Source organism: Engraulis encrasicolus, chromosome 18, assembly GCF_034702125.1.
Source record: "Engraulis encrasicolus isolate BLACKSEA-1 chromosome 18, IST_EnEncr_1.0, whole genome shotgun sequence".
In the NCBI taxonomy this organism is placed as follows: Eukaryota; Metazoa; Chordata; class Actinopteri; order Clupeiformes; family Engraulidae; genus Engraulis; species Engraulis encrasicolus.
The window spans coordinates 53,358,922-53,375,269 of NC_085874.1; the positions used below are offsets into that span (position 1 = coordinate 53,358,922).

Genomic DNA, 16,348 nt, shown 5'->3' on the forward strand with positions numbered 1-16,348 from the left:
GACTGGGCCATGTGTCTCAGGTCTTGGTTCTGCTTCTTGAGTCTCTCCAGCTTGGTGAGGATCTTCGTCAGCTCCCTGCTGCTCGACGTCTCCGGCCGCTCACCGTCACGTACAAGATGGCCGCCGATATAGAAAAGCAGCGTTCCCCAGGCCAGCAGCACCAGCGCAACCCAGCGCCACGAGCCCGCCCAGCGCCACGAACCTGCCCACGCACGCATCCTCCCCTGCCCAGCCCCGGGCTCAGAGTCTCAGGGGTGGTGGGGGTACCAGCTCTTGGACACAGTGAGCTTAGGCTCCTGGCCGGAGGGGTGGTGGTGGTGGGGCTTTTGAGTCAGGCTGTGTCTCAAATCACGCACTTGTGCACTTCGGGCACTGTGTTTAAGTGCCTAGGGCGCAACACGCTGAAAATTTCAGTTGAGCCAGTGCACTGAAAGTGCCAGGATGATCCCCTAACGATGGCGGAAATATGCAGTGCTTGAATGATGGACACTGCACGCACTAAATGGAGAAAATGTGGCATTCAGTTCAGTAGAAGAGTTTGGTGAACAGTCTCCTAATTCTGTAAGTAATATTGATGGGACACCAACTTTTTCATGCCAACCAAAGTATTGTATGTGTGATTGTTGTCCTTTGGGGTGGAGGAAATGGAAATACAAGCACCAGACGCTGTGCATTGTAAACAGTAGCCAACTCATATTTTGGCGAGCTAATGCCATGCTTAGCCGTCACTTCCAGCGAGGGCACAGTGCATAATGCTCATTTTTTTCCACGACACTATGCACTAAAGACCTCAATGCACTGTGTGTACTGTGCACTGACTGCCAGTGCACTGACACAAGTGCGTGATTTGAGACATAGCCAGGGTGTTTGTTGACTTGTAACTCCCTTCCTTCCTATTTTGAGATGCTTCTCCCTGGGTCATCAGCCCTGTCCTTTTCAATGACCTTGTTTTCCTGCATGCATCCTCCCCAGCCCAGCCAAGGGACTCAGGGTCCCTCCCCAGCCCAGCCCAGCCAAGGGACTCAGGGTCCCTGCCCAGCCCGGCCCTGTCTTTGGTGGTGTTGTCGTTGTTAGTCTCCTCCCGGTCTTTTTCAGTTGGGTTGTTTGTGGTCCTACAGCTCCCTTCCTTATTGGTACTTGGCTTTTATTGACCTATTTGTGGTTCTCCCTCCTTCCTCTTACCCCATCTGGCCTTTGGGCCTCAGAAAACTTGACCCGGCCTACTGGGTGATGGTTCTGTCACGGTGTCCTGTCAGCCTGGGCCTGGACATTTCAATGGGTGGGTCCCACACATCCACACATTATGGGTTCTGGTTTCCCTGTGCCTGGTTCGGGTTAGTTCTGGTGGCTTCAACTGGACCTGATGAAAGGGGTGTCATCAGCTGATTCACGAAGTGCGGGACAAATGAATGTTATCATCATCTTTGTTGACAAATGAATGACATCATCATCATCATTAACTTTGTTGACAAAAGAAAGCCATCATCATCTTTGTTGAGCGTTTGGGGATGTGACATGTCCTCAGTTGAGCTTGTGGGGATGTGACATGTCCTCAGTTTGATGGAGTGTCTACCAGGAGAAAGAAAAAGAAAGAAAGTTTGACAACAGTAGGAGCAGGCCTCATGGTGCAGTTACTGAGCTGAGTACAGCAGGAGTTGACCTCATGGTGTTTACAGGACTCAGCTACTGAGTGAGCGCATCACATTACAGCACAGCAGAGCAATGCAGGTTCTTCCTCTCTCTCTCTCTCTCTCTCTCTCTCTCTCTCTCTCTCTCTCTCTCTCTCTCTCTCTCTCTCTCCAATCTCCGAGCATTGTCATGGCAAAACATAAACACTGTAGTATCTCTGCCGGTCGCAGCTTACCCTAACCCTTACCTTACCTTGGATCTCTTTCTCTCTCCCCCTCCTTACCTTAACTTGCACCTCTCTCTTTCTCTCTCTCTCTCTCTCTTTCTCTCTCTCTCCATCTCTCTCTTTCTTTCTCTCCTTCTCTCTCCCTCTCCCTCCCTCTCTCCCTCTCTCTCTCTCCCTCTCTCTCTACCTCCTTACCTTACTGGTGCTCAGCAGGATGCCTCTATCGGGTCATGGCGAAGTTCCTCCACACACAGAGCTGTAACTCGTGGGGAAAATAAACATGGTGAGGGTTCAGGCAGAGGGGGAGAGCAGGAATCAGATTATGTCTGGTTGCTGATGCTGTAGGGTAGTCGGCTGTACGAGATGATCATACACGGCACAGGGAGGAGGCATCTCTCTCTCTCTCTCTCTCTCTCTCTCTCTCTCTCTCTCTCTCTCTCTCTCTCTCTCTCTCCCTCTCCAGCTATATAGGGAAGATGATCACATGATGATCACATGCCACGTGAGGAGGCTGCAGTGCGCATGCCAATGTGAGCCTCAAACTGCCGTGCTCGTGCTGCAGCTGCTTTCACCTAGACGGCCCTCCCCATCCTCATCCTGGCCTGACACCAAGGAAGTGCTTCCCTCTAGTGGTGAATATAAAACAACACAATTTAAACCAGTGGTTCTCAACCTTTTTTTAACAAACACCCCCTGGACCTCATCCAAAGCCTAAAACTACTGTAATGCCCCCAAAGATAGATAAGCTCCTCCCCCTCTCAATTGCATCCTTCTCTTGTCCATTCCTGAGGAGATAGATAAGCCCCTCCCCCTCTCAATTGCATCCTTCTCTTGTCCATTCCTGAGGAGATAGATAAGCCCCTCCCCCTCTCAATTGCATCCTTCTCTTGTCCATTCCTGAGGAGATAGATAAGCCCCTCCCCCTCTCAATTGCATCCTTCTCTTGTCCATTCCTGAGGTGCGGAAGAAGTCAGCTGGCCACAGGGCTTTCACCTTCCGTGCACCTTCCCAACGAAATAATCTTCCTCTGAATATTAGGCCGGCAGGTTCTGCTGGGATTGTCAAATCCAGATTGAAAATATTTTTGTTTGTGTCCATGTCCTTTCGTGGTATAGAGAGAGAAACATGGTTTTGGTTTCCTTGTATGACCTGTGCATATGAATAATTGCTAACAAGCTTTTGTCCAATCCTCAGTGACAGTTGCAAAAGGCTTTCCATTGCCATACATTTGACACATTACATGCCTTTTCCCCACAATTAGCAGTCAATTAATGTATTTCTAAAATGCTAACATTTCCTTTACACACAGGATAACCACAGCAACAAAACTATGTATCTTTTCTGAGTTATTTTCATATGCTTACACACAGTGTGTCAAAAATAGAAACCCAACATCCAAAACCTTATTTCAGTAAAAATGTCTTTGCATGACATTAGCAAGAGTCCAGTAAGCGGATTATTGATAAAAGTACCAAAAAAATCCTCCAATTTCAGTTGTTCGGATATGTTGACAGTTTTTAGTAAAAAGTGTAAATTCAAAATGGTCTCAAAATCACCCACTGAAAATGCTTTTGTAACAGTTGGAAAAATCTATAGGCCTATCAAAATCTTTGCATAATCCACGTTCATGTAAAATTACTGTATAATGTTTAGAAATTGGACATATCACACAGTCAAAAAGAAATTGGTATAAATTACGGTAAATACAGTAAACGTCTGAAGTCAATGCCCTCCATGAAGTAATTATTTGGAAATACATGAAAAGATATTATAGATTCATTACAGTAATTTCAGGGCCAGTTCTAGTCCATTTGCCCTTGGGAAGCACCCCCGTTCCTTTTGTGGATTTTCAAAATTTGCATCTGTAAACATAGTGTCTTCCATATGATCGAGTACAGGCCAACTGTACATATAGGCAAATGAGTGGCCATGAATACCATTGACAGCATTGTCAGTAAGGCTTACTGCAATGTTTATTTTGTGTGACATTTTACCAGTTTTTGCCTACTGCTTAAACACTATAGGCCGATGCTCAAACCAAAGTGGCATATCCTTAAGTTGTTGGTACTATAACTTTAACACATGTTGCTTTACTTTAAACAAAAGTCAAGCATTACACTTTCATACCAGTTTTGATAAGCACTTGCTCCTTTACACAACACACAGACTCCAGCTGTCTGCACACAATTTCATACACAAGACACTTTGTTCAAAAGTAAAATCTCAGAGTGTCATTGTGAAAACACATCTGTTAAAAAAAAACACACACACTGGGTGTATCACAAGATTTAGACACAGACAATAAAACACATGCTTTCAAAATTAACCACTATTCTGCCAGTTACAAAGTTGCATTTATATTTTTTATCTTTATATTACATTGCACTTATTTTATTTTGCATTTATTTATTTTACTTTGATTGCTTCTATGCTAAATTCACACCTTCCTACACTCAAACAAAACAACAAATAGCACAACGGTTCTAGAGAGTAGAATATGGAGTATGGCATTGACTGACTCACATACTGTAAAACATTGTTTGCCAACCACTGTGCCGCGGCACACTAGTGTGCCGTGAGAGATCGTCAGGTGTGCCGTGGAAAATTTTTGGAGATTTTTTTTTTTTTTGTGAATTCATTATTATGTAAGGGTTAACGTTCGGCGAGAAGGTCGCTACCGTGGAATAGCAGCACGACAGAGAGAATCTTTAGACCCCGACGCGGAGTGGAGGGGTCTTGTTCTCTCTGAAGTGCTGCTATTCCACAAAGCGACCGACTCGCCGAAAGTTAACCCGCTTATTATATGGATATACTTAAATGATTCACACATGGCGGGGACATTTCTTTAGGCCTATTTAATGTTAAGATTGTTGCTGCGCAAAACAAAACAGTGCCGTTGTGGAACACCGCTAGGCAACAGCTAGGTAGCCAGGACAACAGGTGTTGTCTATCACAGCAGCTGATTAGAGTCTTGTTGAAAAGTCGCTTTAGCAGTGAAAAGTCTTGTTGCCATTGACAGCGGTCTGTTATAGACCAACCCGTCCGTTATCGGAAAATAACAGACGTGCGAACGTTGCGGAGCCCCGTTGAAATGAATGGAGCATTCGACTGATGACGTCACACCATATAATATCAGCAAATAATGCCTATGTCATTTTCTAGTAGCCTAGTGTCTGCTGTTGACTCCTAAGCATGAAATAATTCCTTATCACTAGGTGGCAGCAGGTAGTGTATTGCATTGATGTATCTTCAGTAGCCTTATAAAAAACGTCCATCAGCTGCTAGTCAAAACAATCCTCCTGACGTGACTGATAGTTAACTTTGCTAGCGCTGTTTCTTCATTAATTAGGTCAGAAAACCAAAATCCTAACCCTCACACCAATCCAGAGAGCTTCGAAGAGAGGGATTTGAACCCAGGACCATTGAATTTCCAAGACGGGTGTTTTGACGCCCCCAGATCTCCTGCTGACAGGCAAGATGTTTCACACAGTTCAAGCGAGTCGGGACTGCTACACATCTCCTGAGGCGAGTTCTTGTCGCCTTCAAGGTGTACACTTATCTAACACAAGGCACTGCTGGGATTCGAACCCAGGGTCTCCTGTTTACAAGACAGGCGCTTTAACCAACTAAGCCACAGCGCCTGGTGCTGATATCTCTCAGCAGGCATGCAGGCATGCATTCATGGCAGCGGTCTTGCAATTTAGGCTAGTCACATCGACAGCTTCAACTACACACGTAAGAACCCCGAAGCTGACTTCTTACTGCCTGTAGACAGTTGTCGAACATAAGGCACTGCTGGGATTCGAACCCAGTATCTCCTGTTCATTAGACAGGCGCTTTAACCAACTAATAGTGGGGTCGTAGGCATGTACAATTTTTCTCAGTCATTTCAAATTGGTGTTAAAGTTTGGTTTTCACTTCCAAGTTGAAGTTTAGGGTCTATCGAACAATTTGAGTTCGAGTGTCAAACACACAGATAACAAAATGGCCTGCGGGGGGCGCTCTAAAATATATAAACTGCTATAACTTTTGATTGGTTTAACCAAATTTAACCTATTAGGCGAGTACATCTATGCAAAAAAAAGACCTAACCCCAAAAAAATTGATACAAAAGGTTTTTCAACTGATTTTGTTACCTCTAAGTGTCCTTAATAACATACTAAAAATCTAGGAAAATCTGACTTCAGGAAAGGTGTCATTTTCAGATCAAAGTTTTTAAAAATAAAGGTTACTACATGATAATTACATTGGCATGAACTAACATGTTTTCAGGATCTGTTTGTTTGGAGTGCTGTTTGGGTGGATAAAGACACTACTGCTATGATAATATCCATGTGCTGTTTGTCAGGGCACATCATCAGTGATGAATCATGGTGTCACTAGGTATTTTGGGTCTTTCAGCAGCTGAACTGAATAGACAGGAGCCACTACATGTGTAAGTAGAGGGCAAGGTGAAACGGTTGGTACTGGAGACAGACAATGTCCTGAAAGGACATAGGGCTTTAGCATAGCTTTCAGGTAAGCCAGAGTAGGGCCTGTTGTAGCGTCATAGGCAAGGGTCAGGGCCTTGTATTCAATTACGGCATGAGAAAGAGGACATGACTGGGAAACTGAGGCTATGTGGTCAGAGAATGATAGATGGTCATCAACAATGACACCTAGATTTCTTGTGGCCTTATTTGAGGCAACAGTAGCAGAATCCATATTGAGCTCGATAGCATGGCAACCTAAATCTTTGGCTGGGATCACCAGCAGTGCATTTGGGCGAGGCTCAACTGAAGGTTGCATTCCTTCATACTTGTGGATAGTTCAGAGAGGCAAGCGGAAATGTGTGTGACCGTGGAGTCATCTGGCACAAAGTAACTGTGCTTCATCGGTGTAACAGTAGTATGAGAAGCTGTGAGAACAGATAACATAGCCCAGTGATGTGGTGTACATGGCAAATAGGAGTCCCAGCACCAGCCCTTAGGACACCTCTGTGGAGAGGCTATGATTTGAGGACAGCTGACCTTGCCCTTGATACATGCTAACAATGATACCACCAGACTCAAAGAATGTCTGGAAGAACTTGAGACACATAAAACTCAATTATTTATCTAAGAGAGATGTTAAATAATCATGTTTTGAAAAAAAATGCTAGCTGGTGTGTCTGCACAAAGATTTTTAGATTTACTACAAAACAAAAAGAGATGTCCATAATCTCTTCTGAAGATATCTTCTGGCTTACTAGAAACAAAATAAAAGAGTAATTTTGAGCTTGGCTTTTTCAGATTTTGAGGTTTTGCATTTTGAAATGTAATGCATATTTAATTAGATATAGTCCAATTACCATATTAAAACATAACATTTCAGAAAACTTGCAATACATTTTTTTCTCACAAATATGTGAGTAATCACCGGATTAAGTTTCATGGTGATATCGGCAAGCTAAATTTTTTGGCCTATTCACCTGGAGTGTCTCTTGACCCTTATAATAAGCCTATGGCAGCCATGTTGAAAAAAACTCATTTCCCAAAGTCAGATTTTACTAGATTTTTAGTATGTCATTTAGCAGGTCCAATAGTAATAGAATCCATAAAAAAAAACTTTTGTATCAATTTTTTTGGGGTTAAACCCTAAATGTACTCGCCTATATGAGGTATGTATGGATTCAGCATGAAGAGGAGGAGCTGGTGAGTTAAGTATTTGGTTACCGGATTAAAGACACACTATGTCATAAACACACTTTTAGCTCATGGACAGCAAAATTCAGGGTTTTTTTAAGATAAAGGGTGGAAATGCCCTCCAAGTTGCAATGAAACATCATTTATTGTTACAAGTTATTGTAAATAAAGCCTGGGATATCATTCAACTTTGTTCAGAACATCCCTGAAGCACAAATATACTTAGGATACCATAAGCAAATATGGCTGCATAAAGCCTATGTGATATTTAGGACCCAACTTGCAACTTTGAGTTTATGAATTTAGGATCATGAGTATCAACTTTTTTCAATCAAGCCATATTCTATTCACACATAAAATCACAAAAAACGTTATATCTGGAAGAAAATAAATCAATAATAATAATAATAATAATAATAATAATAATAAGACTGCATTTCCGGAGAGACAATGCTATTAGTATGCTTGCGGCTTATGCACACACACACACAGAGCTGTTGTATACACACACAGAAACACGAGGGAAAGAGATAAGAGGTCTGTGTGTGTGTGTGTGCCCTACCCAGTAGGCCACTGCCACTTACTGTAGTGTATACACTTACTGTATACAGTGGCCACAGCACCATATTAGCAGAGATTCTTTAAGTTTATTGTATACATGTTCTTATCTACTCTCTCTGGTTTGGCAGTCAATAGCTGAGTAATATGTGCAGCCTTATTTCTACGCTGTCATATCTCCAAACGTTTTACAAGTTGACAGATGATATTGACACACATATGGCAAAACCTGCTCTTCATGTCAAAGCTGAGATCACTTTTCTAGGCCAAATGGTTCAGTCAAAAAATGGACATATTCAGGCCTATGCGCTGAGCTGTTCACACATTTTTTTTGTAAGTGAATGGGGTCACATCATAGGGATTTTAAAACTGCTCTCTCTGAAACATTTTTAAGAGTTGGCTTATGATCTTCACAAAGTTTGTATGCAGAGCCAAGACCTCTCTGACAATGCCTTTACCTAGTTGATACCTAGTTAAAAACTCCAGGACAGGTCACCTCTCACTCTAACTGCCACAGTTTGTGACATCATCATCTTCACGAATCTTCACTAATGAATGGCGATTCCCATAGGGCGAGGTGAATGGAAAAATGTAGAATAATAATAAACTGTTGATGAACTATTAGGATGCTTTCCCGCAAGCATACTAAATAAACTGTTGTTGAACAATTAGTATGCTTGCTGGGGGCAAGCAGAGGCCTTTGGCAAGCATACTAAATAATACTATAGGACTATTTCATACATGGTAGACATAATCATCTGCTGTTATGAAGACATCTCTGTCAACCCTTGAACTGTCCATTTGTTACCAGCGTAGTTGACAGGAATGAAAACCGTTGTTATTATCTCCATTTGCCAGAAATGCCTGCCGATCTGATAACAAATGGACAGTTCCCAGATTTGGACTACACTACCAAAGATGCAGTTGCCAAAGATGTATTCCAACTAGAGGTGAAGTGCAGCTGTACTAGTACTTGTACAAAAAGATCTGCCAGATCTCGGTGCAAGTGCATGAAGGCAGAGTTAAAATGCACACGTCTTTGCAAGTGCACATGCAAAAAGACTGACCACTGACTGTTTTTGCATCTGTTCTCTGTCATAGTTATTGTAGAGTGGAGTATTGGAATAAATGTTAGCCCTATGGTCTTCTGTTTTGCTTTTTGAATGCAGGAAAAAATGATGTTCCCCATAGTATTCATCATCATCATCATCATCATCATTATCATCATCATCATTATTTTTAAGTAGTGAATAAAATGATGGCTTGATTGAAAAAAAAGCTGGTACTCATGATCCTAAATTCATAAACTCAAAGTTGCAAGTTGGGTGCTAAATACCACATACTGTAGGCTTTATGAAGCCATATTTGTGTATAGGTATCCTAAGTATCTGTGTGCTTCAGGGATATTCTGAACAAATCAAGTTAAGTGATAACCCAGGCTTTATTTACAATAACTTGTAGCAATAAATTATGTTTCATTGCAACTTTGAGGGCATTTCCACCCTTTATCTTAAAAAAGCCCAGATTTAGCTGTCCATTGGCTAAAAGTGTGCTTATTACATAGTGTGTCTTTAATCTGGTAACCAAATACTTACCTCACCGGTTTCTCCTCTTCACGTTGAATCCATACATACATCATATGTTAAATTTGGTTAAACTAATCAAATATTATAGCAGTTTATATATTTTAGAGCGCCCCCCGCAGGCCATTTTGTTATCTGTGTGTTTGACACTCGAACTCAAATTGTTCTATAGACCCTAAACTTCAACTTGGAAGTGAAAACCAAACTTTAACACAAATTTGAAATGACTGAGCCTAATACGACCCCACTACTAAGCCACAGCGCCACTACAGCAGGAAAATTCAAGACATCAGAGGTAACGTCAAATCATGCTCATGTAACCAGTGAGTGACGTACGCTACGTCACTCACTAGGAATTGGTTATAATGGTCCTGACTTCCGTGTTTACATTCCGCTTTTAGACTGGAATGGTATATTACACGCGCACACACACACACACGCGCGCGCGCGCGCACACACACACACATACACACACACACACCTGAGCCTCGTTGGCTGCTGATTACTGCCGCAGTCACTTTGCTGCGTACCATGCTACACCCACACCTGTTAGTATTTGCGTTGATTGATGATTACGGCAGCAGAGGATATTAAAACATAGGAACCACAGTTAGCAAGGTTTCGCGTTATCCTCACTCCTCTTTGCCTCAGGCCATGTAGGATAGAGGGGAGCCTAGCGAGGTGAGTTGGCTGCCTACAATGTTTATTATGTTGTAAAAATATCCTCTAAATCGAATGTACCTTTGTTTACAGTCGCGGGTATCCTCTTCAAGCCCTGTTGTGTCCGATGCCAGCTTGAGCAGTCACAGGGAACTTGGGATGTGAGCATAGTCTACTATTGCTGATCACGGTAATTTCAAGTCCTTTTATTGTTTTGTGATATGTAAGGGTTAACGTTCGGCGAGAAGGTCGCTACCGTGGAATAGCAGCACGACAGAGAGAATATTTAGACCCCGACGCGGAGCGGAGGGGTCTTGTTCTCTCTGAAGTGCTGCTATTCCACAAAGCGACCGACTCGCCGAAAGTTAACCCGCTTATTATATGGGTATACTTAAATGATTCACACATGGCGGGGACATTTCTTTAGGCCTATTTAATGTTAAGATTGTTGCTGCGCAAAACAAAACAGTGCCGTTGTGAAACACCGCTAGGCAACAGCTAGGTAGCCAGGACAACAGGTGTTGTCTATCACAGCAGCTGATTAGAGTCTTGTTGAAAAGTCGCTTTAGCAATGAAAAGTCTTGTTGCCATTGACAGCGGTCTGTTATAGACCAACCCGTCCGTTATCGAAAAATAACAGACGTGCGAACGTTGGGGAGCCCCGTTGAAATGAATGGAGCATTCGACCGATGACGTCACAACCATATAATAAGTAAATATTAACGTATTGTTTTTAAAAGACTGCTTGTAAGACTTGATGCCGTGTGTAACATCCATGTCTTCTTAGACTTGTTGCGGTCTCCATGGGGTCGAGTAGGCTTGTATGCTGCATTGTGTTTATCGTGTAGGCCTATGCCAAGGAAGACAGGTACAACTTTCGGTTGTTCATTGGCCTCAGTGCCTTACTATGGCTTCTTAAACTGTGACTGAGACTAATATGTATGTGTTGTGTTACAGGGCTTGCCATTGCTGTTTTGCCTGCATTCATTTTCATTTGAGTTTTGTATTTTCAGTTTAGTTTATCAATTTAAGTTTTTTTTTTTATGTTTATTTGTGTTTGTAAGGCGTTTGGCTGGGCAATGCTTGTGCGCTGCGTTGAAACCTTGTTTCCTACTGAGCTCAGCTTGGGTACTGGCTGTCCACTTCCATTAGCACATTAAAACAGTAGCCTTTACTAATTATCTCCTCTTGTGTCAACAGAATCCGGATTGTGGAACTGGTGTTGGGACGCTGGGTGTTTCCTTTTCCTACACTGCATGAGGTGAATTAAGAGTAGAATTAATTGCACTTTTAGTGATGCTGTTTGCTGTGATTAACCCTTTGTGTGTGGACTAATTTCAGGTATTGGAGCATGTGGCGTGGTTGCTGTGCTTAAGCTTCCCCTCTCCTCCCACAGCAGTTACCCACTCCAGATTAGCCTAAATTTGGTTAGTTTCTCTGTAGTTGATAATGCTTTTTGCCTGGCTGCCAGTACCCCACTGTCGCTTCTTCTTACTGACTGTCTGTTGCCCGTGTTGTCTGCACCTGAAAGAAATGGTGTTTTAAACTTTTTGATACCTTTTTGATACCCTTTTCATATTTGATGATAAACATTATAATAAAGAGAATATTAATGGTGACATTTCGTGAAGGTGCTTTTAATGCAACTGAGTAAATAAACATTGCCCGGTCACTGGAATACCTGTCTCTGTCCATTTTTGGTACACAACGAATCTGTGTGGGAGTTTTCCCTTGGAATCATTTTATGTCTTAAGGGGCGGGGCCTTAAAGGGACAGTTTGGTCAATTTCAACATGCAGTTGTAATGCTCACACTACCCTGGACTTGTCAGTGCCTGAGATTTTTTTTTCTTGTTCTTCAGCCGTTTCCGAGATCCTGGTCATTGTAATGGGGGCAGCTCTTTGTTTACATTTCAAAAAAACATTTTTATTTATTCCCAAAAACATCCAAAAGGTTATAAAACATCAGCAGACAACTAGCAAACAGCAGTACCTTTTGGGAAAATATTTGGAGTTGGCCTATGTTTCATTTTTTAAAAATGTAAACAAACGCTGCCCCCATTAGAATTGCTCATATCTCGGAAAGGGCTGAGCCGAAAAATGTGGCATCACCAGGTACTGACAAGTCAAGGGTAGCGTGAGCAATACAACTGCATGTTGAAATTGACCAAACTGTCCCTTTAAGTGGCGTAGTCTGGTTTCTTGACCTTTACTTGTAACCGGGGTTACACTCAGCTTTGTCAAGTCGACATTATCCTCGGGTGCCACGCGGCAAGGCAGAGGACTTTACAGCCCAATCCTCGTTAGTATAGTGGACAGTATCTCCGCCTGTCACGCGGAAGACCGGGGTTCGATTCCCCGACGGGGAGTTGGCGAGTGTCCTTTTAGGCTGCTGAAGCTAGCGCATGTGACGCCTCACGCCACAAGGCAACAACAACAGGAAAGGTTCCACCGAGATTTGAACTCGGATCGCTGGATTCAGAGTCCAGAGTGCTAACCATTACACCATGGAACCACTTCACACTGCCGTGGAAGCCGGAGCCTGCCCAAGCCGTGCTCGTTGCGCTGAATCGGGTGGCAAATGCGTGCATATTGTGCTCAAGCGCCAGGCACATTGGCTATCGAGGCTGCTTTCCTCAAGCTTGTATCACTGACACCAGCAACACTAACCGCATTCCTCGTTAGGATAGTATCTCCGCCTGTCACGCGGAAGACCGGGGTTCGATTCCCCGACGGGGAGGTTTGAGGACGCTTTTCACCTGTGTCAGAGTTGGCACAGTTGAAAGGCAGGCAACGACACAATGCCCAGATGGCCAATGTGAAGTTGACCGAGCCCACTGTTCCAGAAAGCGACTCTCGCCCGCAGGGGAAGTCAAAACCCTAATCCAGAGAGCGACTCGCGCTCGTAGCCTGAGTATCATCCTCCGTAGTGACCGCGCTGGCTCAATACTTTCGCTTGCTGACCACGGAGTCTGACCCTGCAGCCACCCCCGACAGTTGGAAATTATCTCACTTAATGAGGGAATTAGCCTTTCGCAAAACCCCTCCCACAAACGGCCGCCAACCAATCCGAGCTCAGCAACGGTAACTAAGGAGTGTAGAACTTGTCGAGGTCCGTCAAAAACCTACGATTTCAGGGAGACATACAACGTGTGCCTATGGCACCGTCAGGGTCCGACACCATCTGAAGATTAATTAGGACCTCATTTTTTCACTTTCCCGAAGCAAAAACCTCAAGCGGACTGATAACAGGGATGGATTAAGCCATGTGAAGGCTATTAGCTCCAGGTGATCATATTTAAAATTAGCAGGCTAACTGTGCAATCGTCTTGTTTGCTAATATAGCCCCCTTCCCCCTTGCATTTAGCTGGCAGAAAACGTACCCTAAACAAATAATCAATGCATCGCTCAGACTTAAGGACAATATTATATGATATTATAGTATTGGATCCACGGCATTATGATTCAAATTTTATTGGGAAACTACTAGTTGCGTTGTTTAATATGCGCCAAATGCACAGCCCACGGAGCAGCCCCCACCCTCTCTCCTTCCCAGTTTGTGTCTGTGTATATGCGTCGAGTGTGACAGCAAAAAAAGTAACACTGAAATGGGGCTGCGCTTGTTCCAACCTTGTTATGAAGATATTAACTGTCAACTAAAACCATTAAAGTGAACAGAAGAGAAACGCCCAGTGTGACTGCCCAAGAGCTGCGCAGTGTCAGTGCCGAAAGCCCGTCAAAGGTCTTGGCGGACGGCAATGTCCCAGTTTACACCAAGCACTATCAAATGTCCTGGTTACAGACATCACATCGCCATCATCAAGTTGTTGTATTTCAGTTGAATATGTAAGAGGGCTTGGGGAGGGGCTTAGACTATCAGCGAGCCTATTGGCTATTCAGATACTGAACGAATATCTGAATTCCAACTGCCGGGGGTGGCTGCAGGGTCAGACTCCGTGGTCAGCAAGCGAAAGTATTGAGCCAGCGCGGTCACTACGGAGGATGATACTCAGGCTACGCCCGCAGGGGAAGTCAAAACCCTAATCCAGAGAGCGACTCGCGCTCGCTGGTTGAACCTTAATCCAGAGAGCGACTCCGGCTCGCTGGGTTAACTCCAACCCTAACACCAATCCAGAGAGCTTCGAAGAGAGGGATATGAACCCAGGACCATTGAATTTCCAAGACGGGTGTTTTGACGCCCCCAGATGCCCCCACACCTCCTGCTGACAGGTATGATGTTTCACACAGTTCAAGCGAGTCGGGACTGCTACACACACAGACATCATATAGGAAGACTAGATACGTCATCGCGTATTTCAAGCACGTCCGCACAGGTCGGCCATATTAGCGCAGCCTAAACTCTCCACAGACCCTCCGTTACACCTGAAGTAAACTGAAGAGTTGAAACGTTGGGATACTTGAAAATGTATACTGTTGCTTCGCTGAAATATTGACACGTGTTTATAAATGGTAGGGCTCCTTAAAACTTACGTGTAGACTGGGGTAAAACGCCCAGGAGAGTAATAGGCCTATGCTTCCCACTTAACCTATTTGTCCAAAAAAATAGATAGACCTACAGCTAATACACATTTTAACCATTGCTGTGCATTACGTTGACGGCATGGATATATTCATTGCATCAAATTATAGACGACAGAGATGACGTACTGGAAGAGAGATGTAGCCTACAGCGCAACAAGTTTTATCTGGATGGCTTTAGCGTCATGACTCATTTTGGACACAAGGTGGAGCTGTCGAAACCAAAGTAGAAGTAGCCCAGTGAACGTTTATTTGTTATTTTACTGAAAATATAAAAGATTACTTTGTGCATTTGTTTATGGGATCTATTTAATTACCTGAATAAGCCTACTGAATTATATTATACATGATTTTAGACCTATGAACATTATAATATAATGTAATATAATATAATAATAATGTGAATATGCATCACTATGCAGTATCAACATATACTTTCGTTTGGATTTTTTTATACTGTATAAAAAACCAACCCTTTCGAAAATCGATATAAATTTGAGGGAATTATGGCCATCTGAAGAGTATACAACACCCAAAACTCACTGCAACTGGTTGAGCCAGAAGGCTGCGCTAACATGGCCGCCATGCGCGGACGTTCGACTTGCATGACGGGAACGCGGACGGCACATCTAGGGCCTCATTTATAACGAGTGCGTACGCACAAAAGACTGCGCACGCCAAGTTCACCGCAAGGTTTGGTATTTATAGAAAAAGAACTTGGCGGTAAACATGCGCAGCTCCACGCAAAGTTTGACCCATGCGTAGGCACTAAACAAAAGACCAAACGCGGAAAGCGCGACCTCGGGAGGTAGCTGGAAGAACGACTCGAAATTGGTTGAAGAAAAAAATCGGAGGTCACGTGTCACGATAGCCACTTCAACTTTTGTTAATCCAGTTCGCAACGAAAACGCGGTTGTTTGTTGTTTGGTAATGGTGGAAAATAATAAGTAGGCCTAGGCCTACCTGGCCTATCCATAGCCACATGCATGTTTTGTAAGGAAGTAATAGACGCTTTAAATGTTACGTTTAGGGTAGGCCTACATTACATTTGGAAATACCATAGCCTACATTTTATTAACAATAACCACGGACCTTTCCAGTATCAGGCTATAATCGTATCGGTAGGCTATAAAGTGTTCCGAGTCTGCAAGGAATTACGTCAACATTTAAGACAGTTGCAGAATCATCTGCTCGAGTCCCAGGTGCATCTGTAATGGTTGATTTTCTCAATCATACAGGCAAGCATACAGCCAAGTGCAATACTGATGGACAGCTTCTTTTCTCTTGTTGCATGTCATTTCTTTTCCATGCGGTTATTCGTCATCAAAGAAGCAGAGGTGTGCAATTGGCAGCTGGCCTTATACACTGATAATGCACGTTTATAATACACACATTTAATAAATACAGACTAGAAAATGCCCATATGTCATGCTGTCTGTGGATATGTCGACCGACAGTTGGGGCGTCGCTTTGAACTGAAAGCAGACATCTG

General features: G+C 43.4%; 3 non-coding genes across 3 annotated transcripts; 1 reads left to right on the top strand and 2 right to left on the bottom strand.

Moving 5' to 3' along the window:
- Positions 1-5,422: 5,422 nt before the first annotated feature.
- On the bottom strand, positions 5,423-5,496 carry trnat-ugu (transfer RNA threonine (anticodon UGU)). The gene has a single exon. It is a non-coding gene; the product is annotated as a tRNA-Thr (tRNA).
- A 7,118-nt stretch (positions 5,497-12,614) lies between these two features.
- trnad-guc (transfer RNA aspartic acid (anticodon GUC)) lies at positions 12,615-12,686 on the top strand. The gene has a single exon. It is a non-coding gene; the product is annotated as a tRNA-Asp (tRNA).
- A 74-nt stretch (positions 12,687-12,760) lies between these two features.
- Positions 12,761-12,832, bottom strand: trnaq-cug (transfer RNA glutamine (anticodon CUG)). Its single transcript has one exon. It is a non-coding gene; the product is annotated as a tRNA-Gln (tRNA).
- Between the last annotated feature and the right edge of the window lie 3,516 nt (positions 12,833-16,348).